The 27,809-nt window shown below is 39.8% G+C and overlaps 1 protein-coding gene and 1 long non-coding RNA gene across 2 annotated transcripts in view; both read right to left on the bottom strand.

The window, feature by feature from the left end:
* Window positions 1–27,809, bottom strand: part of LOC149948981 (mite group 2 allergen Tyr p 2-like) — a 327,603-nt gene that overhangs the window by 247,954 nt on the left and 51,840 nt on the right. The window lies entirely within an intron of this gene.
* LOC149948983 (uncharacterized) lies at window positions 1,186–1,620 on the bottom strand. The gene is made up of 2 exons (XR_016480725.1): window positions 1,375–1,620; window positions 1,186–1,306 (listed from the first exon to the last, which is right to left on the bottom strand). It is a non-coding gene; the product is annotated as an uncharacterized LOC149948983 (long non-coding RNA).

The raw sequence follows: 27,809 nt of genomic DNA, 5'->3' as shown, positions 1-27,809 counted from the left end.
ACCTTGATTTATTTCGACGCTAGCGACATCTGTCGAAAAAAGAGCTACTTTACGTTGAGCCGACACTTGCTTTAACAAACAACCGCGTGAGAGGGGAGTGCGTACAGAGGGGATTTTCTATCTCGTAGGCGTGGCCAAAGCCGTCAGAGTGATCTTACCATCCGCGATACGGCAGGATAAGCATTCCAAGTAGAGGTATGGATTCCTGTTTGGACCCAATGCTAGCTGCATCCTCACGTATCTATTGGAAACGATTTTAAAGCAGGATTGCCTTTTTTGTAAGTAGGATACACGACAACGAAGTAGAATCATGGACTTCTGTCTGATGAAATTTTTCTCAGTGTTGTAATGCGGTTCAATCACCTTTGCCTTTTTCGTTTGATCACAAAAGCTAGTATAACTACCGTGAATTATTGTGAATTAGCTAGTTTTAGAATTTTAGAGGTAGTTTGACCGAATCTTAAGTGATTTAAGTCGCTATCTAGCGACACCAGGAAATTAATTATGAGAGTTCACTTTTTAGGGTTTGGTTTTGCGTTGCTGTTCAAATTTTGTTGCTGGTTTTCGTCTCATGTTTTGATATTACTCGTAAGCCATGTTGATACTAAACCAGGGTTATTCAAATTTGGAGGTTTGCTTAGGGAAGCTTTTGAATGGCACGTGTAATTAAGTGAGACTTCCTTTCCACAAATTCTACATCTTTTATCGTTATCGTGTGGAGGCGCCATCTAGGTAAATTACATTGTGAAAAGATAGCCACAATATAAAATAAATATTTACTGAAAATTTGTTTTTCTAAAATATAGAAGTAAATACATTTTACTGAATTGTGTAAGAAAAACAACTTGCATTCTTCAATATGGCATTCTGCTATTCCGCTAGTGGTCCACCTGAGGTTACGTAACCGTATGTAGAACGTAAAATAACCGAAAGAGGGCGTCCTTTACTTTTGTTGAAAATCAGCGTCTACGTATTAGCATCAGAGATAATGGACGTGCTCTTTTTGAAACGTAAATAAAACGCAGATAAAACGTCATGCGACGTGGAAGTGACGTAAGGCTTGCTGGACCACTAGCTTAATGCATTTTATGAAGTTCGTTATGAACTTAATTAAGGTGGGCGTTTCATTATATGCGTCTTCAGCGTTGTATTTCTTAAATTCTGAGAAATAAACTAAAACAATCGTAAATTTAATCCCAATTTTATTATAATACAATATCTTTTTGTGAGTCCTGAGTTTTGAAATCACTCCGTTGCTTAGCGACGAGGTTCCGCTACGAGAGAACCTAGTGGCCAATCTAAAATTCTAGAACTGAATTGAAGAAATTGTACTTATACGCGCCTTATAATAACGTAGGCAACGATTTAAGATACCTTTTCAAATGCAGAATGTATCGAAAACGGTGGTAGAAGCGGAGCTCAACGGGTTCTAGAGGTCATTTGGTATCGAAAATGTTCATTGGCATTTCTTCCTACAGACCGCCGTTTCGGAGTTACGAAACCATTGATGTATGAATGCCAATTATGCCATACAACCTTATTAATTTAAGGTAACCCCAAAACTTCATCAATGGAGATAACGTCTCATTCGCAGCGAACAATACGCGGGGATAAATTTGTATTTCAAAAAAATTCACGTGCCTCCTTTTGTGCGGAATTTGGTTACCATGACAGCGAAACGATCTTTTTATTAGGTTTAATAAAGGCACATTTTTCAAAAAGCGAATTAGACCTAGGAGCAACAAACACAGCACCCCAAGCATAAGTCGTGTATTTTTTTGCGTACATTTTTCATTAGTTAAACGCTTTAGCACCTGCTGCCGTCGGAAGGGGAAAATTTCCGTAAAACGCTTAGCGTAAAGGCTCGTCCAATGAAATTTGTACACAACACTGTGTTAGCGTGTTTAAAGGCTAGCGGCGTTCTCCTTGTGTTTGTTACTCCTAGATTAGACTTACTAAACTTTTAACAATGACCTCGTAGTTAGCTAATGAATACACTGATATGTTGCTATCTTTGGGCTACTGTGAAGGCAATTTCGAAGCTGTATTGCTTAAATAATCACTTCGCTCAGAACCAAAGCAGCCGATGTATTACGAAATGTTCATCCTATAAATCGTGTTTTGACATTAGCTCTGACGATTGGTGACGTCTTTGACAAAGAAAGCGAACACCCATAACGCATTTCGCGATTTCTGTAATGAATTAAATGGTGATAATTTACTTCGCTCAGCGTTTCCATGTAGAGTTTCGTAGAACTTACAAGTATATAATATAGCTCTTATATTGATTTAGAAAAAATCATATAGTGGTGTCAAATACGTAATATCATAAACACGTGACCAAGTCTGTTATTCTATAGAACGCTTTTTTGAAGGTGGGGCGTAGACCTTTCTCAAGGTCGAGATCGTCATGTTTATACTACTTATTTATTTATTATAGTACTTGAGTATGTTTTCAAGAAAAGTATTTTGAAGGTCGAGGTTTCAAATTCACCATGATAGGTCTAGCAATAATCTTTAAATGTCGCGCCCTCTTAGTTCTTACATAGTTCAATAGATGGCGCACGCGTCGATGATGAGTAAGAGTAATCAGCGGGTGGAATATCTAGAACTTTTGAAGGCCGGCTAGTAGCCTAGTGTTTGTGCCGCGCGAAGATGCGTATCATTGTTATAATTTTGGTTAATTAAACTATTTATATTATTTTTTGAGTTAGACTGTTTTATTATCAAACAAGATCATCCCGTTAGCAACAGAGCAAACAAACATTTACTAAAGATCCTGTCCTAAACCAAAATATTGGCTAGTGTTCGATGGTGATAATTTATCTACACCGTAAAGTTTTGTCCAAGGGCAGCTAGTATTCGGGCTCACTTTGTACTCTTCCTTTCAAACGAATGTAAAGAGCAGTTATTGAATTTAGTCGTCTGTAACAGTCACAGTCTTCCGCTTTAAGTGGAGGTTTCAGTTGTTCTATTCGTGTGGAAAGCGAATAGTAAAAAGGGTAAGCTTTAAGTCCCAAAACAGAAACTTACTAAGTATACAGTCTTTCTATTTGTGAATTGATTAATTATTAACTTCTACTTAGGGTAAATGTTGAGAGGATCCGTGGGCATCGTGCCTGAAATGAGATAACGAGCTTGGAGATAATGAGCCTGGAGGATTTGGGAGCAACGCTAAAACTTGTCTCAAAATAGTAGAGGATATTCATTATCAATTGATAAAACTCACATAATTTCTATAAACAATTTTTTGTTTGTAGACGTAAGGGATAAATGAATAAATTTTGAATAAAATAACTGATTTATTCAATAAAATTAATTTTTATTTTCAAATAATAGCCAAATTTCTTGGATAATTATTTTATCCACAAGAAATATGGATAAATAAAATGGATAATTTATCTACAAGCATAATTTTTTTTTAAATGATCTCCCAATTTCTGGATAATGAATAGAAAAACGCCGAGCTCTACAAAATAGTCATTTTCTCGACAGTATTGTCATGAATTTATTTCACTCATGAACATTGAAATGTATAAGTAGGCGAAAACTATTCGCTAGTTTTAGAGTAATTTTTAGGAAATAACGAGCAACTTCAAAATACAGTTTGACTGCTATTGTATGGAAGAAGTTGGTAGTTTGGGGTAAAAGGTGTACTCTTTTCGTCCCAAAGCGAGCGAATAGTATAAAATAAATAAATTCTGCATATATTCCATATCAAATGTATTAAGAAGAACCGTTTCTTAGTTCGTAGCCTGAAAGTACACACAAATTTAAAAAAGGTACCTGGATTTGGCTTTCAGGCGGCGCTTTAGGCGGTATAAAAGATCCAGTCCCTTTGAAGAGACGCAAAATATATAGGTCAATTTCGAGCCTATTTACCCCGAGAAGAGGCCCCTATCGGCGCTTCCTCGAAGTTCTGTCGGGAGGAAAGATCCGTTCCTTAACGATCCTTCGGACGTGAATCTCCGCGTTGAGCCGTTCCGACAATGGCCTTTTCCCAACTAGCCACCCGGATCCCTCCGCCTTACGCAAATAGATCCTCCCAGAAAGACTATTTAGGAATGTAAACGGCCAACCTCGATTCCAACGAATTGTATTGTTTGGCAAGCGGCTCTTCTCCTTATTTAAAACGGCCCATTTGAATTTACAAGTAGGCGAAACTTTCTTCAAGAAGGTCTATTTATTCTGAGATTACACGTTATCTATTTCCATAAGTGAAGGTCGGTTCCCAAATAACATCACGTGATAAAGGGGAGGGCAGTATCGCTGAAATATTACGTCAGAAATCTTCACTTTTTATGGGGAACTTAATTTGTTAAATATTTAGGGTTAGAGTTTTTCTCATTTATAATAGAATGATTAGTTTTATAGAGGTCATTGAGGAGGTGGGTTGGTCAAAGCAATTGCAACTCTTCGTTTTATCGCGGATTTATAGCCTCCAAAGTAAGTTCTTGTTCCTAATTTTCGAATTATACGCAATAGCTCCGTGTTATAGTTATGTTACTTATGCTAAATAACTATTGAATTGTATTTATTGTATTTATTGTAATCAAAACTAGAGTTAAACTTGTGATTGAGACCATCTTTTTCCCTTGAATTATTCGTAAAGTATAATCAGCTAGCTAGATTAATACCCAAGGCACTTATAATGCCTTTAAACAGTTGGCCGGGTTACAATGCGTAGGAGGGTGGTCGCAAGCCCTTCATGCCACGCGAGCCGATAGCTCCTTACGCTAACTATTACCGTTATTATGATGCTAACGAATGACCTGTTTATTTTTATATTTATCTTAATATCATTGGCTGCCATACGTTTTCTCCCTCTAGATTAGTTTCGCCAATGGTAAATGTAGGTTTAATGTAGGACTCAAGTCTTAAGTTTTGTATTCGCCCAGAAGGTCTATAAGCCGGAGTAGAACTTACAAATTGTTAGTACTCAGTCCTCTGTAGCTTTATAGGTTTATTTAAACTAAATCTTACGATGTAGAACGTAACGAAACCCCTCGGATGTTTTTCCGTATTTCTCTGAAAATAATTCGTAAGGTATCTCCCCCTATCGGAGCAAAAGTGCGAAATATTTTAATTTTATCACCCGGAGAGAAAATCCGCGATTTAAAATACATTTATCCTACTACAATCTCTGTTGATGAACGTACTAAAAGGGTGAAAAATGTTCATCAAGAACGTTTTTAGTTCCACACTATTGATGTGACCGAAATGTTGTAGTAGTAGTAGTAGTAGTAGTAGTAGTAGTAGTAGTAGTAGTAGTAGTAGTAGTAGTAGTAGTAGTAGTAGCAGCTGTGTTGTTTAATGCCGGATAGCATTAGAGATGGCGCTAGCTCCGAGTCAATAAATATATATTTTTTTCTATCACCGGCCTCTCAGCTCACACCTGAAGAGAAAAAAAATAATTTTGAAATTCCCTCTGGTCCATGCTGGTTTTTCTCTTCTCTCCGTTGGTTTTTCAATGCACGTGCGCGAAATTGCTATAGAGGGCAGCGTTGCCAGACGTACGAAAACTATCAACCCTCTCGATAATATGGCACCGATTTTCTTAGGAAATTAATTTTAAATATATTCTGAAACTCTATCATATTAATACACATAAGTACGACTTTAAATATTAATGAATGCACCTCTTTCCCGGTTCGGAGGCGATGGCGATGGCGGTGATATCGGTCGCAGTTTTCAATGACTCAAATAACGGGTTCGCGTTTCGCTATCTTATATCTAAAACAAGGTATGTAAAACAATTCAGTTTGGGTAATGATAGTTTAAATTTAAAAAAGGTTCTATCACGATACCCATTGGGGCCCTCAAGGGTCCGTAACTTTGGGCCCTTGATTTCTCAGCGACCATTGAGGTGACAATTATGAACGATACGTCCATGTATGGGGTATGAAAAACTCTTAGAGGGATGATACCCGTTTGGGAACTCGGGGGTTCGTATCTTTGGGCTCTTAACTTATCAGTGACCACTGAGGTGATTAATATGAACGATACGTCCATAAATGGGGCATGAAAAACTCTTTCAGGTGTGATATACATTCCTTTTTGGGCCCTTGATTTCTCGGCCACCGCTGAGCTCACAAATATAAACGATACGTCCATTTAACTCTATTTATTTATTTATTGAACAACAACTGCGAAGCCAAAGGCTGGCTTATGTGCAGAAAGACAAATAAGCATGGGTTATTAAATTTTATCTTGATTGCTATACCCATTTGGGCCCTCGGGGGCCATTTAATTTGGGAAATTGATTTCTTGGAAACCTCTGAGACCACATATGTAAATGATACGTCGATTCATGGGCTATAAAAATTTATCGATAGAGATGCCCATTGGGACCCATACATTTGGAACTAATATTACGGTTGGGCCAACTTGTTATTTATACTTTGGAATAATTAATACGTTGAGGCAACTTTTTAGTGTTGCTCGGGCCCCAATCCAGCCCAGGGTCCGTAGTTACCATAAATGCTGGGACCCTCAAAATAAATCATTCAAAGAGGGCCCCCAATTTAAATGTAAAACGTTTAAGAAAATTAATTTAACAATATAACTATTTGCTCTTCCTGTCGTTTGTGTATATTTATTTAATTTTCACTCCCCTCCTCGTGAAAAATAAACCCAAGGACCCCCGTCCAAAATACCTCTACTTGAAAGTCTGCCAGGGTCTGCCAGTAAGCTCCTCCCATTAAAAGTCGAGAAAATGCCTTGATACTAAAAATCTGCATTTTTAACTTCCACTCCTGAAATTGGTAAACATACCGAAATTGGTAAACATACCGAAATTGGCTTTATTTTGTTATTTCATAAATTATGAAGTTCAATTTCTTTGAAAACAGAATATTTTTGAAAAATACAGGTAACCGATGTTATATAATATAAGTTGGTATTTCTTATTAATATAATTTCAGGATTCGCTTTTTTTCGTCGAATTTAAAACCCCTAATCTTTAAGACGATTAGCTAATAATTTTCTTTAATGTACTAGGATACACGTCGATGAAATAGTAAACACGAACTGCGGTCCTATGAAAGTTTTACCATTGTTGTAATATACACTGTAAAAAATAAAGGTATTGTTAAGGTACCTAAAAAGACCCCATGGTATTTAATAGTACCTTGAAAGGTACTCCTTCGTTTTATTATCCGCGCAGGTATTAAGTGATACCGGTAAGGTATTTACAACTATATATCGTGGTATTTAATAGTACCTTGAAAGGTACTCTTGCGTTGTTTAATCGGCACAGGTATTAAGAGATACGGGAAAGGTATTTCTTACCATTAAAGGTATTTACGGAAAACGTTTTGGGTTTGAAATCTTGATGTTGTACATTTATGGCATTTAACGAATCCTTTTTGAGTTTTATCGCCTGAGGTGGTACGAAACCCTCAATTTTATAAATATATAAATTGTTTTGGTAACCAAAAGTTTCTTTCACAATAATTAGTCGTAACTCAGTGTTGCACATAATTTTTCTTATCTATCAATTTTGTATATTTACTAAGAGATGGCGACAGTGATACTATCTTATCATTTTTTTGACATCTGTATTTCAGATGGCAGCACCATTTCGCTTTGTTTTCTAGGTGAAAATATTTCGCCTTTTTTAAATTAAATGCAACAATAGGCGAAAATATAAAGTCTAGGGTGGCTGAAAAGATGGTAGTCACGTGACTTTTTGTGGAGAACTGAAGCGCCATCTATCCTAAGAAATACGAACCACTATTCATTTTATTTTGCTAATGGCGGTTTAAATTTTGAGTAATAAAATCTAAATTATCTAATTTAAAGTATTATTATTATTATTTAAACCATCTTAATAGAAAGGTTAAAATTAATTTGCTGTCTGCAGTATCTGAAAGGAATATTTTTTTATTTTCCGTCGCACAGCCAACTATGAACAGGAGTTACCGAATGCATGTTGGATGTGATATGGTTGTCACGTGATTTCGTTTTCCCATTTTAACAAGTTGGTTATGACCAAATTTACTTTATAGTTTCGCCTATTCGGGGGTCTGAAATAAATATATAATTTTAAATTATTTACTTCATATCATACTGTTTGAAATATATCATTAGTTATATTTCAAAGCTAATTAATATAATTCACGTTGAAAATATTTTCGTATCCAAAATTCTTTGTTACCACAATGAATTCTTGGTATAATCTAACACCCATTAAGGTACTTTTAAGTACCTTCATAAAATTATAAGTACAAATGGGAACCATTCTTGGTATAAAATAACACCCGTTTAGGTACTATTAAGAACCTTCATAAAATTATAAGTACAAATGGGAACCATTCTTGATATAATATAACACCCGTTTAGGTACTATTAAGAACCTTCACAAAATTATAAGTACATATGGGAACCATTCTTGGTATAATCAAACACCCATTTAGGTTCTATTTAGTACCTACACAAAATTATAAGTAGCAATGGGAACCATTCTTGGTATAATAAAATACCCATTTAAGTATGGTACAGTACCTTTAGGATTAAGGAGGTTTTAATAAATACCTTCATCAAGACGTACCTTATAGCACCTCCTTAAAGAGGCATTATTTGATACCTTTAAAGGTTCGTCTGGGGATGCAACATAAAATACCTTAGTCGGTACCAAAATGCACCTTATTTTTTAACAGTGTACTATTGTCGGTCGGGTTGGGGATGCTCAAGTATTCATTTTGGGGGCGCCCCCCAATCACGGGACTGAAATATACCGCAGTGATTTAGTGCCGCACATAACGCCAAAGGCATCTATTGAGTCATCGTGCTATTCGCTTTAAATAAACCAATAGGGTCATAGACCGCTCTCCGAGCGAATATGCAACTATAATTAAAACGAACCCAAATTTGAAACAAGGCTAATATTGGCTTCATAAACTCCAAAGGCGCGTTGAATAAGGAACACTCGCTTGCTGCAGCCTTTTATAAGCACAAAGCGCCATTCGCACCCACATTTTCTTTTGAAACCCATCCAGGAGTATTATCTCCGCGCGCTGTCTTTGTGAACGTGAACATCGATCCTCAGACCATTTATACTCAGCGGGACTCGTAATGCTGCAGCAGATAAATTATCCTCGTTGAAACGCGGAGAAGTTCTTAAAAGTCGAGTAACGTGACATCTGTTGTCAGCTTCTATAAACTTTGAAGGTGCTTCATAATTTCATACTAAGCTACAATATTAAATATTTTACGATTTATTACGAATAAGTTCTTTTTAGGCTTTTAATAAATTCATATTTTACAATTAAGCACTTTTAACGTTCTTACGAAATTCATACTTAGCTACAATATTAAATATTTTACGATTTATTACGAATAAGATCTTTTAACGCTTTTAATAAATTCATATTTTACAAATGAGAACTTTTAACGTTCTTACGAAAGTCATACTTAGCTACAATATTAAATATTTTACGATTTATTACGAACAAGAATGTATTTATTTATACTCAGGGAGAATGAATATGTCGAGATTATTTTTAGCGTTTCTCCAATTCCACCCGTTGGGCCCCCCGGTATGCTCCTCCGCTTTAATAAAATCAAATAATACTGCAATCTCATTGGTTCTTAAAAATTACGTTTTTCGACGCGATTAACGTTGCAGCGAGGACGCAAAAAATTAGACCGCCTCCTTTTTCCCTACCCCCCCTCCCTTAGCGGGACGGGGTTAGGGCCTCAACGTGTCCGTCGATAGTCTCGACATATTCATTATCCCTGAGTATAAATAAATACATTCTTGTTACGAATAAGAGGCTTCAAGGTTCGTACTAAATTATGAATAATATATAAAAAGCACCTTAAAAGTTTCCATTATCCGAAAAATAATTTTAGTGTCACGTTACGAGTCCCATTGGATGTAATGGTCCGAGGTTCTAGTCTTCCACGACGTTTCGCGTCCGGTTAGTCCGGCGTTTCGAAGTTTTGCTTAGTCTCTCACTATTAATCCGAGAGAAGCTAATTTTAGTCAAGCTTGAAATTTGCGCCGAAAGCGAAAGACTTTTGGAAAGGCGCGGTTCTAGTTCGGAATTAATGGGCAGAGGGCGCCACAGGCTCGAATATTTTCGCCGGGAAAATATCCGCCGCGGCTTTTGTTGGTAAATAAAGGATAGGCCCCGCATTCTGTAAAATTTGCATTGTATAATTAGGAAGCAACCGAGAAGGACACGCGGGGAAGAGAGCGTCAAAGGGGTTTATATGCCACTTACATATTTCACCTTTTCGCGACTTTCAAATCGTTACCTGAGTTTCAAAATGTTGTAAGTTGATTAAAATCTTTTTTTTTTAATATAATATAATTTAAAGGGACTAGACAGAAAATCGAAATGCAACGACTTATAGATCGCGTTTTTGAAGATCGAGGTCCCCTCTTTCAAGAAAGAGATTGCCATGTTTATAGCAGTAATTTTTAATTGAAAGATTTTAGAACTTATTTGAAATAAATTAAAATAAAAAAATTATTGTGCACTTTTAAATTCGTGGTATTCTTTATTTCAAATAAGTAATTTTGTGCAAGTAGCTACTTACCATCTTAGTATATTTTCGAGATAAACATTTTAAGGTAATAGTGAGTGTAGGGAGCTGTTGGCTCGCGTGGCATGTAAGGGCTTGTCGACACCCTTCTAAGCATTTTAACTTGGCCACCTGCTAAAAGGCATTAAAAGTCGCTAGATGACTCGGGTCGATATCGCTTTTTTACTAGAGTTGCAAAAATTTACTAGAGTTGCATAAATTTACTAGAGTTGCATAAATTTACTAGAGTTGCATAAATTTACTAGAGTTGCATAAATTTACTAGAGTTGCATAAATTTACTAGAGTTGCATAAATTTACTAGAGTTGCATAAATTTACTAGAGTTGCATAAATTTACTAGAGGTGCATAGATTTACAGTTCCCATAGTTTGCAAGGTCTCTCCCCACTGGTTAAAGGGGTTTTCCCCGAGTTCTTTGGTTTCCCCTTCCCATAAAAACTTGTCGAGGTTAACGGTAATAGTTAGTGTAGGGAGCCGTTGGCTTGCGTGGCACGAAGGGCTTGCCATCACCCTCCTACGCATTGTAACCCAGCCACCTGTTTAAGGCATTATAAGTCGCTAGATGACTTGGGCTTAAGGTGGTGCCTTGAGTATTAGCCTAGCTGATTACTATTTTTTTATTGTCCACTTAGTATAGTATGGTTTGTTCAGTGGCGGAGAAACACTTTCAACGTCAAATACACTTGGAAACAACATTATTGAGGATATTTAAGATTTAGTAGTTCTTAATCGTTTATAGTGGAAAATATATGCACGGTCCCTTTAATATAAACCTCAAATAAATATTTGAGGGTTATATTTCTTTCCATTTCTAGGTCGCGTGGATAATAATTTATGAAGATCTTTTACGCGTAATCCTTGGGAAACCACACAATTAGAAAAATTAAAAAAATATTTCCGGGATAACGCCGACAGGGTGTAACGTCATCGATCACTCGGAAATCTTTAATTTGCTAATTATTAATATTGTGTTAGGTCTTCCTCGTCAGCTAATTGCTCTTGAAATCCAATTTGTGAAAGTGTATTAGTAGAAGAGCCTTGAATTTTATGCTCGTGGGTATCATTTAAATACGTTCCTGTAGACGCTGTCTTGCTGCTAGTTGTCTGCGCCTCTTGCGAGGGGTTAGTTACTTAGAAGAAAATTGTACACCAGATTTCTGATTTCCAAATATTTCTTAAATGCTTCCGATATTTCTTAAATATTTTCGATATTTCTTAAATATTTTCGATATTTCTTAAATATTTTCGATATTTCTTAAATATTTTCGATATTTCTTAAATATTTTCGATATTTCTTAAATATTTTCGACATTTCTTAAATATTTTCGACATTTCTTAAATATTTTCGACATTTCTTAAATATTTTCGATATTTCTTAAATATTTTCGATATTTCTTAAATATTTTCGATATTTTTAAATATTTCCAGATTTCCAGAAATACCAAAAATATTTCCTGTAATTTCTCGAGATTTCTAATATTTCTCCTGTATTTCTAGATTTCCAGAAATATCGAAAATATTTCCGTTTATTTCTCTAGATTTCCAATATGTATTCTGTATTTTCCGAATTTATCCTGGATTTCCAATATTTATCCTGTATTTTCGGTATTTCTCCTGGATTTCCCATATTTATCCTGGATTTCCAATATTTATCCTGGATTTCCAATATTTATCCTGGATTTCCCATATTTATTCTGGATTTCCAATATTTATCCTGGATTTCCAATATTTATCCTGGATTTCCAATATTTATCCTGTATTTTCCGTGTCTCTAGATTTCCAATATTTATCCTGTATTTTCCGTGTTTCTCTAGATTTCCAATATGTATACTGTATTTTCCGTATTTCTCCTGGATTTCCAATATTTCCTATATTTCGTGTGGATTTCTAGATTTCCGGAAATAACTATTTTGATTTCACACTATTTGTACACTAGATTTCTTATATGACTACCCCCTCGGCCTGTTGGGCCGGAGTCTCAAACACTCATTTGAGATTGCTGCAATGTCTAGTGAGTCGGCATTCGTTTCAGGAGTAGCGCCAGTTGATCTTTCAACAGAAGATCCACTGGCTTCTTTTTTTATCGAAAAACCCACCTGCTAGGATGTTATTGTAAGGTAGGTCAACGGAAAGTAATTAATTGCTAAAAGTTCAAATGCAATTGCACCTAACCTGCAAGGATATTATTGTAAGATAGGTCAACGGAAAGTAATTACTTGCTCAAAGTTCAAATGCAATTGCACCTAACCTGCAAGGATATTATTGTAAGATAGGTCAACGGAAAGTAATTACTTGCTCAAAGTTCAAATGCAATTGTACCTAACCTGCAAGGATGTTATTGTAAGGTAGGTCAACGGAAAGTAATTACTTGCTCAAAGTTCAAATGCAATTGCACCTAACCTGCAAGGATGTTATTGTAAGGTAGTTCAACGGAAAGTAATTACTTGCTCAAAGTTCAAATGCAATTGTACCTAACCTGCAAGGATGTTATTGTAAGGTAGGTCAACGGAAAGTAATTACTTGCTCAAAGTTCAAATGCAATTGCACCTAACCTGCAAGGATATTATTGTAAGGTAGGTCAACGGAAAGTAATTACTTGCTCAAAGTTCAAATGCAATTGTACCTAACCTGCAAGGATGTTATTGTAAGGTTGGTCAACGGAAAGTAATTACTTGCTCAAAGTTCAAATGCAATTGTACCTAACTTGCAAGGATGTTATAAGATCCAAAGTAACACTTAAAAAACCATTTTAAGATTTTTAAATTTTTGTTCCTGATATGTTGCTAGATTTGTACCGCAAAAAGTAATAATTAGCTCGAGAAATAAAGTTAGAAGCGAAATTATCAGTATTGTACTGTTGCCCTGTTTGCTATGAAAGGTCAAGCATTGCTCTTCCCCATTCGCGCGTAGTGAATATATCCGGCGGTGATATTAGGAATTTGGTCGTTAGATATCTCTGGAACCGTTTAGATGATAAATATAATTGTGACATCAATAGATAAGAAATGAAAAGTTTTCGCGGTCACAATATCAATAAGGGTAATAGAAGTCAAGGTATTTCTGAATGAAATTGCCATTAGATATATCTGAAGGAAATTGATCATTAGCTATCTCCGAAGGAAATAGTCATAAGGTATCTCCGATACCGTATCAGCGATAAATGTAAAAATACATGTGTAAATGATACGTTAATAGATAGAAAATAAAAAGTATTCGCGGTCACAATATCAATTTGGGTAATAGGAGCAACAAAACTTTGGTCATTAGGTATATCCGAAGGAAATTGGTTATTACATATCACTGGAAACGAAAAGATAAAGGATATTTCAATTGAGGAAATTATAAGTATTCGCAGTCAGAATATCAAAATGGGTAATAGGGGATCCAGAAAATTCCTAAGATATCTCCGAATGAAATTGGTCATTAGGAATCCCCGAAGGAAATGGATCATTAGGTATATCCGAAGGAAATGGATCATTAGGTATCTCCGAAGGAAATGGGTCATTAGGTATCTCCGAGGGAAATGGGTCATTAGGAATATACGAAGGAAATGCGCCATTAGGAATCTCTGAAAGAAATTTGTCATTAGGAATCTCCGAAGGAAATTGATCATTAGGAATCTCCGAAGGAAATTGATCATTAGGTATCTCAGAAGGAAATTGATCATTAGGAATCTCCGAAGGAAATGGGCCATTAGGAATCTCTGAAGGAAATGGATCATTAGGTATATCCGAAGGAAATGGATCATTAGGTAAATCCGAAGGAAATGGATCATTAGGAATCTACGAAGGAAATTGGTCATTAGGTATCTACGAAGGAAATTTGTCATTAGGAATCTCCGAAGGAAATTGATCATTAGGAATCTCCGAAGGAAATTGATCATTAGGCATCTCCGAAGGAAATTGATCATTAGGAATCTCCGAAGGAAATTTGTCATTAGGAATCTCCGAAGGAAATTGATCATTAGGAATCTCCGAAGGAAATTGATCATTAGGAATCTCCGAAGGAAATTGATCATTAGGTATCTCCGAAGGAAATTGATCATTAGGAATCTCCGAAGGAAATTTGTCATTAGGAATCTCCGAAGGAAATTGATCATTAGGAATCTCCGAAGGAAATTGATCATTAGGAATCTCCGAAGGAAATTGATCATTAGGTATCTCCGAAGGAAATTGATCATTAGGAATCTCCGAAGGAAATTTGTCATTAGGAATCTCCGAAGGAAATTGATCATTGGGAATCTCCGAAGGAAATTGATCATTAGGTATCCCCGAAGGAAATTGATCATTAGGAATCTCCGAAGGAAATTGGTCATTAGGTATCTACGAAGGAAATTTGTCATTAGGAATCTCCGAAGGAAATTGATCATTAGGTATCTCCGAAGGAAATTGATCATTAGGAATCTCCGAAGGAAATGCGCCATTAGGAATTTCTGAAGGAAATTTGTCATTAGGAATCTCCGAAGGAAATTGATCATTAGGAATCTCCGAAGGAAATTGATCATTAGGCATCTCCGAAGGAAATTGATCATTAGGAATCTCTAAAGGAAATTGGTCATTAGGTATCTACGAAGGAAATTTGTCATTAGGAATCTCCGAAGGAAATTGATCATTAGGAATCTCCGAAGGAAATTGATCATTAGGTATCTCCGAAGGAAATTGATCATTAGGAATCTCCGAAGGAAATTTGTCATTAGGAATCTCCGAAGGAAATTGATCATTAGGAATCTCCGAAGGAAATTGATCATTAGGAATCTCCGAAGGAAATTGATCATTAGGTATCTCCGAAGGAAATTGATCATTAGGAATCTCCGAAGGAAATTTGTCATTAGGAATCTCCGAAGGAAATTGATCATTGGGAATCTCCGAAGGAAATTGATCATTAGGTATCCCCGAAGGAAATTGATCATTAGGAATCTCCGAAAGAAATTGGTCATTAGGTATCTATGAAGGAAATTTGTCATTAGGAATCTCCGAAGGAAATTGATCATTAGAAATCTCCGAAGGAAATTGATCATTAGGTATCTCCGAAGGAAATTGATCATTAGGAATCTCCGAAGGAAATGCGCCATTAGGAATTTCTGAAGGAAATTTGTCATTAGGAATCTCCGAAGGAAATTGATCATTAGGAATCTCCGAAGGAAATTGATCATTCGGAATCTCCGAAGGAAATTGATCATTAGGAATCTCTAAAGGAAATTAGTCATTAGGTATCTACGAAGGAAATTTGTCATTAGGAATCTCCGAAGGAAATTGATCATTAGGAATCTCCGAAGGAAATGCACCATTAGGAATCTCCGAAGGAAATGGGTCATTAGGAATATACGAAGGAAGTGGGCTATTTGGTATCCCCGAAGGAAATTGATCATTAGGAATCTCCGAAGGAAATTTGTCATTAGGTATCTACGAAGGAAATTTGTCATTAGGAATCTCCGAAGGAAATTGATCTTTAGGTATCTCCGAAGGAAATTGATCATTAGGAATCTCCGAAGGAAATGCGCCATTAGGAATCTCCGAAGGAAATTTGTCATTAGGAATCTCCGAAGGAAATTGATCATTAGGAATCTCCGAAGGAAATTGATCATTAGGAATCTCCGAAGGAAATTGATCATTAGGAATCTCCGAAGGAAATTGATCATTAGGAATCTCTAAAGGAAATTGGTCATTAGGTATCTACGAAGGACATTTGTCATTAGGAATCTCCGAAGGAAACTGATCATTAGGAATCTCCGAAGGAAATTGATCATAAGTTATCTCCGAAGGAAATTGATCATTAGGAATCTCCGAAGGAAATGCGCCATTGGGAATCTCTGAAGGAAATTTGTCATTAGGAATCTCCGAAGGAAATTGATCATTAGGTATTTCCGAAGGAAATTGATCATTAGGAATCTCCGAAGGAAATGCACCATTAGGAATCTCCGAAGGAAATGGGTCATTAGGAATATACGAAGGAAGTGGGCTATTCGGTATCCCCGAAGGAAATTGATCATTAGGAATCTCCGAAGGAAATTGGTCATTAGGTATCTACGAAGGAAATTTGTCATTAGGAATCTCCGAAGGAAATTGATCATTAGGTATCTCCGAAGGAAATTGATCATTAGGAATCTCCGAAGGAAATGCGCCATTAGGAATCTCTGAAGGAAATTTGTCATTAGGAATCTCCGAAGGAAATTGATCATTAGGTATCTCCGAAGGAAATTGATCATTAGGAAGTTCCGAAGGAAATTGATCATTAGGAATTTCCGAAGGAAATGCGCCATTAGGAATCTCCGAAGGAAATTTGTCATTAGGAATCTCCGAAGGAAATTGATCATTAGGAATCTCCGAAGGAAATGCGCCATTAGGAATCTCAGAAGGAAATTTGTCATTAGGAATCTCCGAAGGAAATTGATCATTAGGAATCTCCGAAGGAAACGGGTCATTAGGTATCTCCGAAGGAAATGCGCCATTAGGAATCTCAGAAGGAAATTTGTCATTAGGAATCTCCGAAGGAAATTGATCATTAGGAATCTCCGAAGGAAATGCGCCATTAGGAATCTCAGAAGGAAATTTGTCATTAGGAATCTCCGAAGGAAATTGATCATTAGGAATCTCCGAAGGAAACGGGTCATTAGGTATCTCCGAAGGAAATGCGCCATTAGGAATCTCAGAAGGAAATTTGTCATTAGGAATCTCCGAAGGAAATTGATCATTAGGAATCTCCGAAGGAAACGGGTCATTAGGTATCTCCGAGGGAAATTGGTCATTATGTATACACGAAGGAAATTGGCTACAATTGAAAGATTTATCTAGTCATTATGTATTGTAACGAACACCTGGGAAACGACAGCAGCCCAGAGGGGGAATCCCGGGGACGATCGGCCCGACCCCGGGGAAAACACAGCGAACCGGCCTGGAAGTCCCGGGGCCGACTATCTCCCCCCACTTGGACTCCCCCCGCTCGCTTCCGGGGAGTGCGGTATAAAAGCCCCTGTCGCCAGCCCATCATGGACAGAAGCAGAGTGGGACTCGAGCGACCACTACGAACGACCCAGACGTAACCAGCCCCGACCAGAACTACCGCCGCCAGTAGGAGATAACACTTTGCCGCTTCCCCGTCCACCAACGCCGCCAGACCAGGAACCACATCCGCCACCCGCTCGAGAGTCTTCGACCCACCGCTACGATCTCCGACCACGCCGTACCCGGGTCTTTTACAACTCATGTATTATTAAGAAACAATAAAGTCTTCAAAACCAAATACACTGTTTCAGTGGTGGAGGCGCCGGGCAACAATTTTTTTCCCCGCTCTCGCACCGCCCAGCCAAGATGAGTCAGCCGCTTATGCTCCCCGCCTTCTCCGGCCACCCGGACGAAAATCTCGGACGATGGCTCCAACGATTTGAACGTCTCGCTCGTATTCAAGGGTGGACCGACGACTTGCAACCAGCGTTCCTCGGATTATGCAAGCAGCTAGGGAGAGTCGTCAGCGAGCCCGAAAAGGTGCGGTATTTGATGCGCGGCCTCAAAAGTGATCTCATCGAAGCCGTTTACCGGGAAGATCCAAGTACCTTGAAGGAACTTTGCGACGCCGTGCGGATCATTACCGACGCCCAAGACGCGGTCAACCGATGACGAGCTCGAGACAAGGCCACCGCAAACCCAGTCCAGCCAGCCACTCGCGTACTCCAGTACTACGATGCTCCACGGGCGATTCAGCCTTCCTCCGTTCCCGCCAGGAGCCAGCGATATCCGGCCGTCAACAACCGCCCGTATTCCGGGGCTCACCCCACCTTCTCGTCTGCACTTCGACCTTCAGACCAACGACCCGTTGCTTCTCAACAGAGTCCAGCTGCGCAGTGGCGCACTTCTGAAGGGCGACCCGTCTGTTTCAACTGCGAAATGGTTGGCCATGTTTCGAAACATTGCCGTCAGCAACGCCGCCTAAACTACCAAATGCCGAACCAGGGAAACTCTCCGAACGACAAGCTGCTATGGCTACCCTGCGCGATCAATGGAATTCCAACCACCGCTCTTATCGATCCGGGAGCTGCTATATCCTCCGTCAGCCAGAACTTTTTCAAGACCATCCCCAACGCCCATTTGGAACCTACGTCCCACGTTATACGTTCAGCCAGCGGACACCTACTGAATGCCACTGGAAAGTCTACCTTCACAGTCACTCTGCCAGACCACGAATCTAGTATATTGGCCCTCATAGTACCGACCATCCCGGCCGATGTGCTCTTAGGCATCGACTGGTGTCGACAAACGAACGTCTTCCTGGATTTTAATCGAGAGCCCGTCCTCAGTTTTACGAGACCAACAGAGGAAGAGACTCCCCTCCCTCGGGTGGAGCTTCCAGATGACGACGAGCCGTTCCTCACCGCTCATGTTGCTCTAGAAACCCCGTTGACGATCCCACCATGGTCAGAAGTCATCGTTCCAGCCACGACGTCAGCCGGCGTTACCCTCACTACAGAGCTCCTTACTCCCGACAAAAACCTCCGACGGAAAAACTACCTGGCAGCGCCGTACTCTCTCGTTTATATCGAGTCGGACCGCAGTCTACTAGTTGCGATAGCCAACCTTTCCGGTACCGAACGAATTCTGCAGCCCAAGACGAAGCTAGGATCCTTTTCAGCTCTTCCCGAACCCAAACAAAATGGGTCACCAAGTTTCCTTTGTCACGTCGACACCGCCAGACCGGCCCCATGGACGACATCACATATTTCGCCGAAACTCCACAATAACGAACGCGCCCAGCTGGATCATCTCCTGCAAGAATACGACCACTGCTTTCACGATCCATCCGGGCCACTACGACCATCCATCCTGAAAGATAACACAATCAACACTGAAGAACACCTTCCAATTCACTTGCCGCCGCGACGCACTTCGTGGACCGAACGACAGATCATTCAACAAGAAATAAAGCAGATGCTCCAAGACGACGTGGTTCGACCTTCTTCGAGTCCCTGGGCTTCACGAGTGGTGCTCGTCGAGAAAGACGATGGAACGCCACGTTTCTGTATCGACTTTCGTCGTCTCAACGAGATAACGAAGCGAGACGTTTACCCCCTGCCGCGTGTCGACGACGCGCTGGACCGCCTTCAAGGTGCGCGCTATTTTTCTACGATGGACCTGGTTTCTGGTTACTGGCAAATCCCAGTTGCCGAGCAGGACCGTGAAAAGACCGCGTTCACCACACCGGACGGTTTGTTCGAGTTCAATGTGCTTCCTTTCGGACTCGCAAATGCCGCCGCTTCCTTTCAACGCGCAATGGACCCTGTTTTCACAGGATTAAAGTGGTACACTTGCCTTGTCTACCTCGATGACATCATCGTTTTTTCGAGAACTTTCGATGAACACCTAACCCAGCTACGCGAAGTATTCGAGCGGTTTCAGGGAGCCAAGCTCTCTCTGAAACCTTCCAAGTGCTTCTTCGCCATGGACGAAATCAAGTATCTAGGACACGTGGTCTCTTCGCAAGGAGTGTGCCCAGACCCAGAGAAGATCGCTGCTGTTCGAGATACCGTGCCGCCCCAGAATCGGAGGGATCTCAAGTCATTTCTGGGCCTCGCTTCCTATTACCGACGGTTAATCAAGAATTTCGCCAAAGTCACCCGACCGCTCACCGAGCTTACCAGTCCCGTTGTCCCCTTCCAGTGGACAGTCGCGCACAACAAAGCCTTCCACGCCCTGAAAGCACTCCTGACCAGTCCGCCGATCCTCGCACACTTTCACCCATCCCTACCGACCGAGCTGTATTCCGACGCCAGCAACGACGGCATTGGAGCTGTTTTGAGCCAGCGCAAGGACGGTAAAGAATTCGTTCTCGCCTACGCGAGCCGAGCCCTATCCAAGCCGGAACGCAACTACAGCACCACAGAGAAGGAGTGCCTGGCCCTGGTTTGGGCGTTGGGCCAGTTTCGCCCATACGTTTACGGACGCCACGTTACCGTAATCACCGACCATCATTCCCTTTGCTGGTTGGGATGTCTCGCCCGGTGGGCGCTGCAGTTACAGGGCCAGGATAAAGAAATCAGACACCACAGCGGCCGCAAACATAATACCGCTGATTGTCTCAGCCGCCTTGTGGAACGAGATCCTGCCAACCAGACAGTCGTGGAGGACTCCACGATCACATGCCTTCCGATCTCCGACGCCTCCGTGACAAGGGAACAAGAGCTTGATCCAGCACTACAGTCCGTCATCTCGTTCCTGCGTAATCCTCGGCCGGACACCCCCCGGTCAATTCAGAAGAAAGCCAAGAAGTTCACCCTACAGAACCAAGTCCTCTACCGCAACGCCCAGACAGGACTTCGCCTCGTTATTCCACGTTCTTTACGCCTCGACATCCTCTTCTCAGCTCACGACCACCCGTCTTCCGGCCATTTGGGATTCTTTCGCACCCTGTGACGTCTTATGCCGCTCTACTATTGGCCCAAAATGAGAACTACTACACAGCACTACGTCCGGACGTGTAACGCATGCCAGACCCGCAACAAACCACCATTGGCTCCCGCCGGACTCATGCAGCCACTGCCATGCCCAGATTCACCGTTTTTACGGGTCGGGATGGATTTCCTTGGCCCATTTTCACGCTCCCAGCAAGGAAATACCTTCATCCTCGTCTGCACCGATTATTTAACAAAATGGGCTGAGGTCCGTGCCGTCCCCGATGGTACAGCCACCGAAGCAGCAAGTTTCTTCGTCGAACAAATCGTCTTCCGTCACGGAGCTCCGAAAGAACTACTGATCGATAGGGGAACACCGTTTATGGCCAAGCTTACCCAGGAGGTTCTACGGATGGTGGGAACAGCCCACGTGCGAACCTCAGCTTACCATCCACAGACCAATGGACTAACGGAGTGACTAAACAAGACGTTGGCTGATATGATTTCCAAATACGTTGACGACAACCACGAGAACTGGGACGAGGCAATTCACTCAGCCGCATTCGCTTACAACACCGCCTGTCAAGAGTCAACGCGAACAACGCCATTCGAGCTGGTATACGGCCGCATCGCACTTCGCCCCATGGACCGCACGCTACCCACTATCACGCCGGCCCAGGTCAACTCCGAAAACATCACCACTCGCCGGGAGAATGCCAAGTTGCACATCACCCAGGCTCAACAACGTCAGACCAGACTCTACTACGAAACCCACCGGGACTGCTTTTCGCCACCGGCGACCTCGTCTATCTTCATCGACCCACCCGCCGACGTGGCAGAGCTGAGAAACTGCTTCACCAATTCCATGGCCCCTACGAAGTTCTTCGTCAGACTGGAGCAGTTACCTACGAGTTTACTACCGTTTCCGGCAGAGGACGTCCCAGGAAGTAAGTCATTCACGTTTCCCGCCTGAAACCCGCACACCAGAGGGATGTCCAATTTCTTAAGACCGGGACGGCCTCTTCCGACGGAGGGACCCATGTAACGGACACCTGGGAAACGACAGCAGCCCAGAGGGGGAATCCCGGGGACGATCGGCCCGACCCCGGGGAAAACACAGCGAACCGGCCTGGAAGTCCCGGGGCCGACTATCTCCCCCCACTCGGACTCCCCCCGCTCGCTTCCGGGGAGTGGGGTATAAAAGCCCCTGTCGCCAGCCCATCATGGACAGAAGCAGAGTGGGACTCGAGCGACCACTACGAACGACCCAGACGTAACCAGCCCCGACCAGAACTACCGCCGTAGGAGAGAACACTTTGCCGCTTCCCCGTCCACCAACGCCGCCAGACCAGGAACCACATCCGCCACCCGCTCGAGAGTCTTCGACCCCCACGACCCGCCGCTACGATCTCCGACCACGCCGTACCCGGGTCTTTTACAACTCCTGTATTATTAAGAAACAATAAAGTCTTCAAACCCAAATACACTGTTTCAGTATCCACGAAGGAAATTGGCTACAATTGAAAGATTTATCTAGTCATTGCTTGAAAAGGGGCTTTGGCCCGAAATTTCGCCAGAAAAAAATCCGTCACGTATTGAAATTTATTTTACAGGTTGAGATATATTTCGAATCAGAGATAACTTGATGATTATTAGAGGGTAAATAAGGTAACTATTATAGTTACCCAGAGGCCGTACTGACCGCAAATAAACTACTAAACCCGAATTGCGCTCTTGTTTCTTTTAGAGAAACGTGGATTTTGGCGCCCGGGTATCCGAAATTGTCGAGATTCCCACCTAGTGTTGTTAACTTTCCGGAAAAATAAAATGCGGAAAATTTTCCGCAAATCGGAAAAAAAAATTGAAACACAAATTACTTTTTAAGAGATTTTAATTTTTTTACTTTTTATCGATATAAAATGTCTAATAACAGTAAACATACTACAAAACATTAATAGTGTTACATTGTTAATCAGTTTAAACTAGTCTAGAGGTTTAGTTTTACTTTAATATTCGAAAAAATGAGGAGAAAATGCCGCTTCATTTAAATTTGCAAACAATATTAGACTTATCATGGAATTAAAACTTTTTTTATTTTCTTCGGAAAAATACGGGAAATTTTCCGGAAAAAAGGCCTCGTTCATTTTCCGGAAAGGTTTCCGAGCGGAAAAGTTTCCAACTTACAACACTATTCCCATCCAAATATTGAACAGGCGCTTAAAATAATTCAACCAAATTTAGCTACCTAAAAAGCCTATATTGTTTGTATAATGCAATGAAACGGCGCACAGTGGGGCAAACTGAGCCCAAACCTGGTCAAAATTAATATCTTAAAAACCGTTTCCTGAACTAATTTCAAATTTTTGTGGCACTTAACACGTGTTGGGGGACAATTAGAAATGATAACATCGATGACTTTGAACCAAGTCTTCAAGGTCATTGAAAAATCATCTCGAGAATCGTTAGATTTAGAAACTTCGTTCCAATTAGAAAGTTGTTCCTCATCATATTTCATGTCTAAATAATTTTGGTCTGAATTCATTTGATCAATTGAAAATCGAAAAACAAGTTGGTCATCAAGTAAGTTTCTAAATCTAATGGTACTCGAGACCTTGAAGAAACGGTTCAAGGTCATCGATGTTGTCATTTTTAATTGTCCCCCAACACGTGTTAAGTGCCACAAAAATTTAAATTAGCACAGGAAACGGTTTTGATGTTATCGCCATGGATCATTTTTAAATTGGACACCCTTTTTAATTTCATATATCTTTTGAAAATCTGTACAAAAAATAGAAAATAGGCAAATATTGGCCAAATTTTTAATCGATATTGTGATAAATAATGAACATTCATGAACTTAAATCAAAAATTGTAACTTAATCTACCTGAATTCATAACTAAAAGTCACATTAATTCTAAAAGGAATATATTAGTTTAAGACCTTTAACGTCGTTTTACATAATTAACACTATTTGAAACGCGGCTTTGTTTAATAGTTTCATAACTAGAAAATATCGATATCTACTTGGTATTGATATTTCCAAAACTGAAGTCTGCAAAAAAAAATATCTTTACCTTTTAAATCAAGCCTGAATGTATACCAAAAACTATGCCAAAACTCCTACTTAAAATTTCTAAAAAAATTCTACTACTTCTAAGGAGCCTGGTGGAGAATAAAATTTTGCAGTCAAAAATCAAACACCGGTAAAGTGTGCGGTGTTTTATAAACAAATATTATAAATTAAAATAAAATTCATACGTGCGATTTATTTTTTTGACTTTTGGCCAGGTTTGGGCTCAGTTTGCCCCACCATGGACTAATTAACACAGGGACACCCCGTTCCCGAATATTTGCTTCGGGCGATTGTTAAATGTGCGCTCTGGTGGTATAGTTAAGAACTAACGGAAAACTAGGGTCAAACGGGGATGAGTAAAGGGGGGGATGAACATAAAGCTAGTCCATGTGGCTACCACGTTGTGGTGCGTACACTTTCGTTTTTCGGATTTAAATTAGTTATAATTGTCCATGGATTAATCCATGAATTGTCCTTCTTAATTTGAACTAAATAGAAAATGATTTTTTCTTCATAAACGTATGAAGCGATGTTTATTTCTCCACTTAAAAAAGGGAAAAAATGAATTGGATGTCGATTTTGTTTTTGGTAAGTGTTTACCAAGGCTTAATAAACAGCCTTTTTATCGCTATCAATTTCAAAATTTAGCTATTGTAATATTGATTTTATTTTGTAGATGATGATGATGATTTAGGGTTTAGAGAATGGTTTAAAAAACTCCACTCATATGCTGTATCTTTAATAACTTTTACAAGATTTACAGAGTTTTTCATTTTTCCCAATAAAAATATAATCTAATGCTAAAAAACGATCATAAAACATATTATTGCAGCAAAAAAAGACCGTTGTAAAACCTGAGATAGAACCGTCTGCTACTTTTTCAAAATTCAGAAGTGATATTAAAACTACTAGATGGCGGTAGCCGTTTCCTTTTTGCGACGTTTTGACCCGAGTAAAATTCTGCCGGGGGGGATAAAAAGAGGAAGAGCATTTAACAAGAGTCTTTCGGAGCTCCCGATAGGAATAACATGGGAACGGGGTGTCCCTGTGTTCATTAGTCCATGGCTTAGTATTCGGGTTCATTAGTTTATTCCTCTGACGTGTAGTTACAAAATTACGTTTGCTATGACTACCATTTTAGAGCTATATCACTGGACGAAGTATTTCTGTGTTGTCGCATATCGGATTCGCCTGGATAGCCAAACAAACCAACTACAATCCTTACTCAAGCTAAAGCAAGTCAACTACATGTATAGTTTCGACATTCACGCGTAGTTTAATTTTTTGTCACAAGTAACGCCGCTTACCGATCGGGGTTTGAATTGAATATACGAAAGCTGTCTACTCATTCAAAATTATCTCAGCGCGACAGCTAAAAGTTTCAACCGAAGAACATTGAATTTCAAAAGTCGTCTGCTATTTCTTCATATATTTAGTTGACGAAAATTAAGGCAGATGTCGCTATATTATCTATAGACACTTTTTCCCCAATTTTTACTGTGTGTAATTTTTGAAATGGCAAAAATGCCAAATATCTTTATTAGGCTTAAGACAATATTTTTGCGTCGACTTTGAAGTAGCGCTTATTTCTGGCACCACTTTGGACCCGATAGGAAAAGACAAAATAAAGAGAAGCTCGCACATCCAGACTGTGTTTATTAATACTTCCTATAGTGAATATCGGAATCGGTTTTATCGAAGCGCCTATTTATATGTATTTTAGTACAAGAAGGGGCGACAGGGGACGCTTGAAACGTGGCTCGCCGTGTCTAACAAGTTTGCCGAAGGCTCTGAAGTTATCCTTTTCGGAATTAATTCGTGGCAGGCCGTGCTCTTCCCTTTTCTGGTTTTTGCCGTTGGGGGCGCGACCGGCGAACGAATTGGGAAAGCTTCAACTTTCCCGCGTATATGCATTTATTTACCGAAAGGAGTAGATGGGCTCCGGCCACATCTCTCTTTCTCGTTTTTTAATGGGATGTACGCGGTATCTTTTCCGTCGCCATGGCAACCCCGCTGTCTCCCTCTTTAATCTATTCCGCTCTCGGATTAGGGTTACGCGGCGAAGGAAGCTTACACGCTCCGAATCACGATCTCGGGCCCCGTATCATCTTTCCACATCGAAATTTTGATGTTAGCTTCAATACTGAAAATAGCCCCAAGTGTGACCATAAGTAGATAAAATATCTTTCACGTAAGTGTGACAGTTCCCTTATCGTCGGCGTGTTAAATTTTACCCAGAGCCATTGCTTATATAAACACAATTCATTCCGCTGTCCCGTAACAAAGCTTACAAGGAGACATCCCGAGGTGTAACTTGTTGAGGTTAACGGTAATAGTTAGTGAACGGAGCTGTTGGCTTGATCTCGTGGCATGCAGGGCTTGCCACCACCCTCCTACGCATTGTAACCCGGCCACCTGTTACTTGATCACGCACAAGCAACATTGCTTATGTGGTCGAAGGTGGTGCCTTGGGTATTAGCTCTATTTAAAAAAAAAATAGGTTTTTTATTTTTTTATTTATATTACGTATTATGGTAATGTACGTGGCATATCTCATCGACGATTTGTTTTGAGGGGTTGGAATTGTTACCAAACCGCCAAGTTGATGCTTGTTTTATCGCGTTCTTGCCCGGGTAAGATTATCACTACTTTTAAAAATATTGTGTCGTTCATTGGAAATCGCTCTCTCGAAAATGATGACAACACGTCGCAGCAGCCGCAATCTTTAGTTGCTCCGAGTTGAAATTGAGAACAACGTGATCAAGGACAGTAGATACAGGGACGAGAAAGCAGGGGAAATTTATTTTTATTTTCAACGTCTTCATATTCACGGGGAGTTGGATGTAAACAAACCGCGGCCATTGTTAAGACGTGGTTCACCATGGACAGTATTATTGTAGTTAGTTTTTACCATTTTGATGTTAAATTAAAAATAAAACTACGAGCGTAAATAAAAAAATGCCCATTTGTTTTGAACACTTAAGCCTCGTCAAGAACCGCTAAAATTAGGTGACCGCCATTTTTTTTGTTTACAACTAACTCTCCTTGCGTTTAGGTCGTTTTAGGTGATATATTCCGACAGAGGCCGCCAATACACTTTCTCATCCCTGTATCTACAGTCCTTGACGTGATTAAAGTTCAGCCTCAGTCTGAGGCTGAACTTTAATCACGTCTGAGGCCCTCAGACAATAAACGCTTCTAGCCTTGTCATCACAACGAGCACGTGCAGCAGCGTTGCCAGGTTCTGAAGATAAAATTATCGTACGGAGTCCAGAAAATTATCGATTTTAGAAAAATTATCGCGCGCTATAAGTCGATAAGTTTGAATTTGGTCGTAATATTATTATTATTATATATATATGACAAATAATAACCTTTAAAAATTATTAATTAACTTTTCCGCTAAATTAACGTTCAGACAGAATTATTTTCGACTATTACGTTTTTTTACTTCACTCAGCACATAGTAACTATTTCGAGTCGGTGATTTACTTATGTAACGTAATTATAGATTTATGGTATCACACTATGATAAATTAATTATTATTATTTCTTCAAGGATTCTGAAATCAACTTCCTACTATCTGACGCCAAGACTTACCGATAGTCTAAACGCTGTGAAAATGAAAAGAAACGCATACTCTGCTAAATAATTATGAGCTCTTGATTCAAAACGAATTAAATAATATTACAAACATTGTATGTAATATTATTAATTTTTGGTAAACACTCGCTTCGACTTCAGAGCTAATACCATAAGTGGATCATTCTCTCTAAGTATACAAATTCCGGGTCTCGGTCGGG

This window comes from Leiobunum rupestre, chromosome 4, assembly GCF_980474605.1.
Source record: "Leiobunum rupestre chromosome 4, qqLeiRupe1.1.hap1, whole genome shotgun sequence".
Classification (NCBI taxonomy): domain Eukaryota; kingdom Metazoa; phylum Arthropoda; class Arachnida; order Opiliones; family Sclerosomatidae; genus Leiobunum; species Leiobunum rupestre.
The sequence above is the reverse complement of the archived record's forward strand: the minus strand, read 5'-3'. Positions and strand labels throughout refer to the sequence as shown.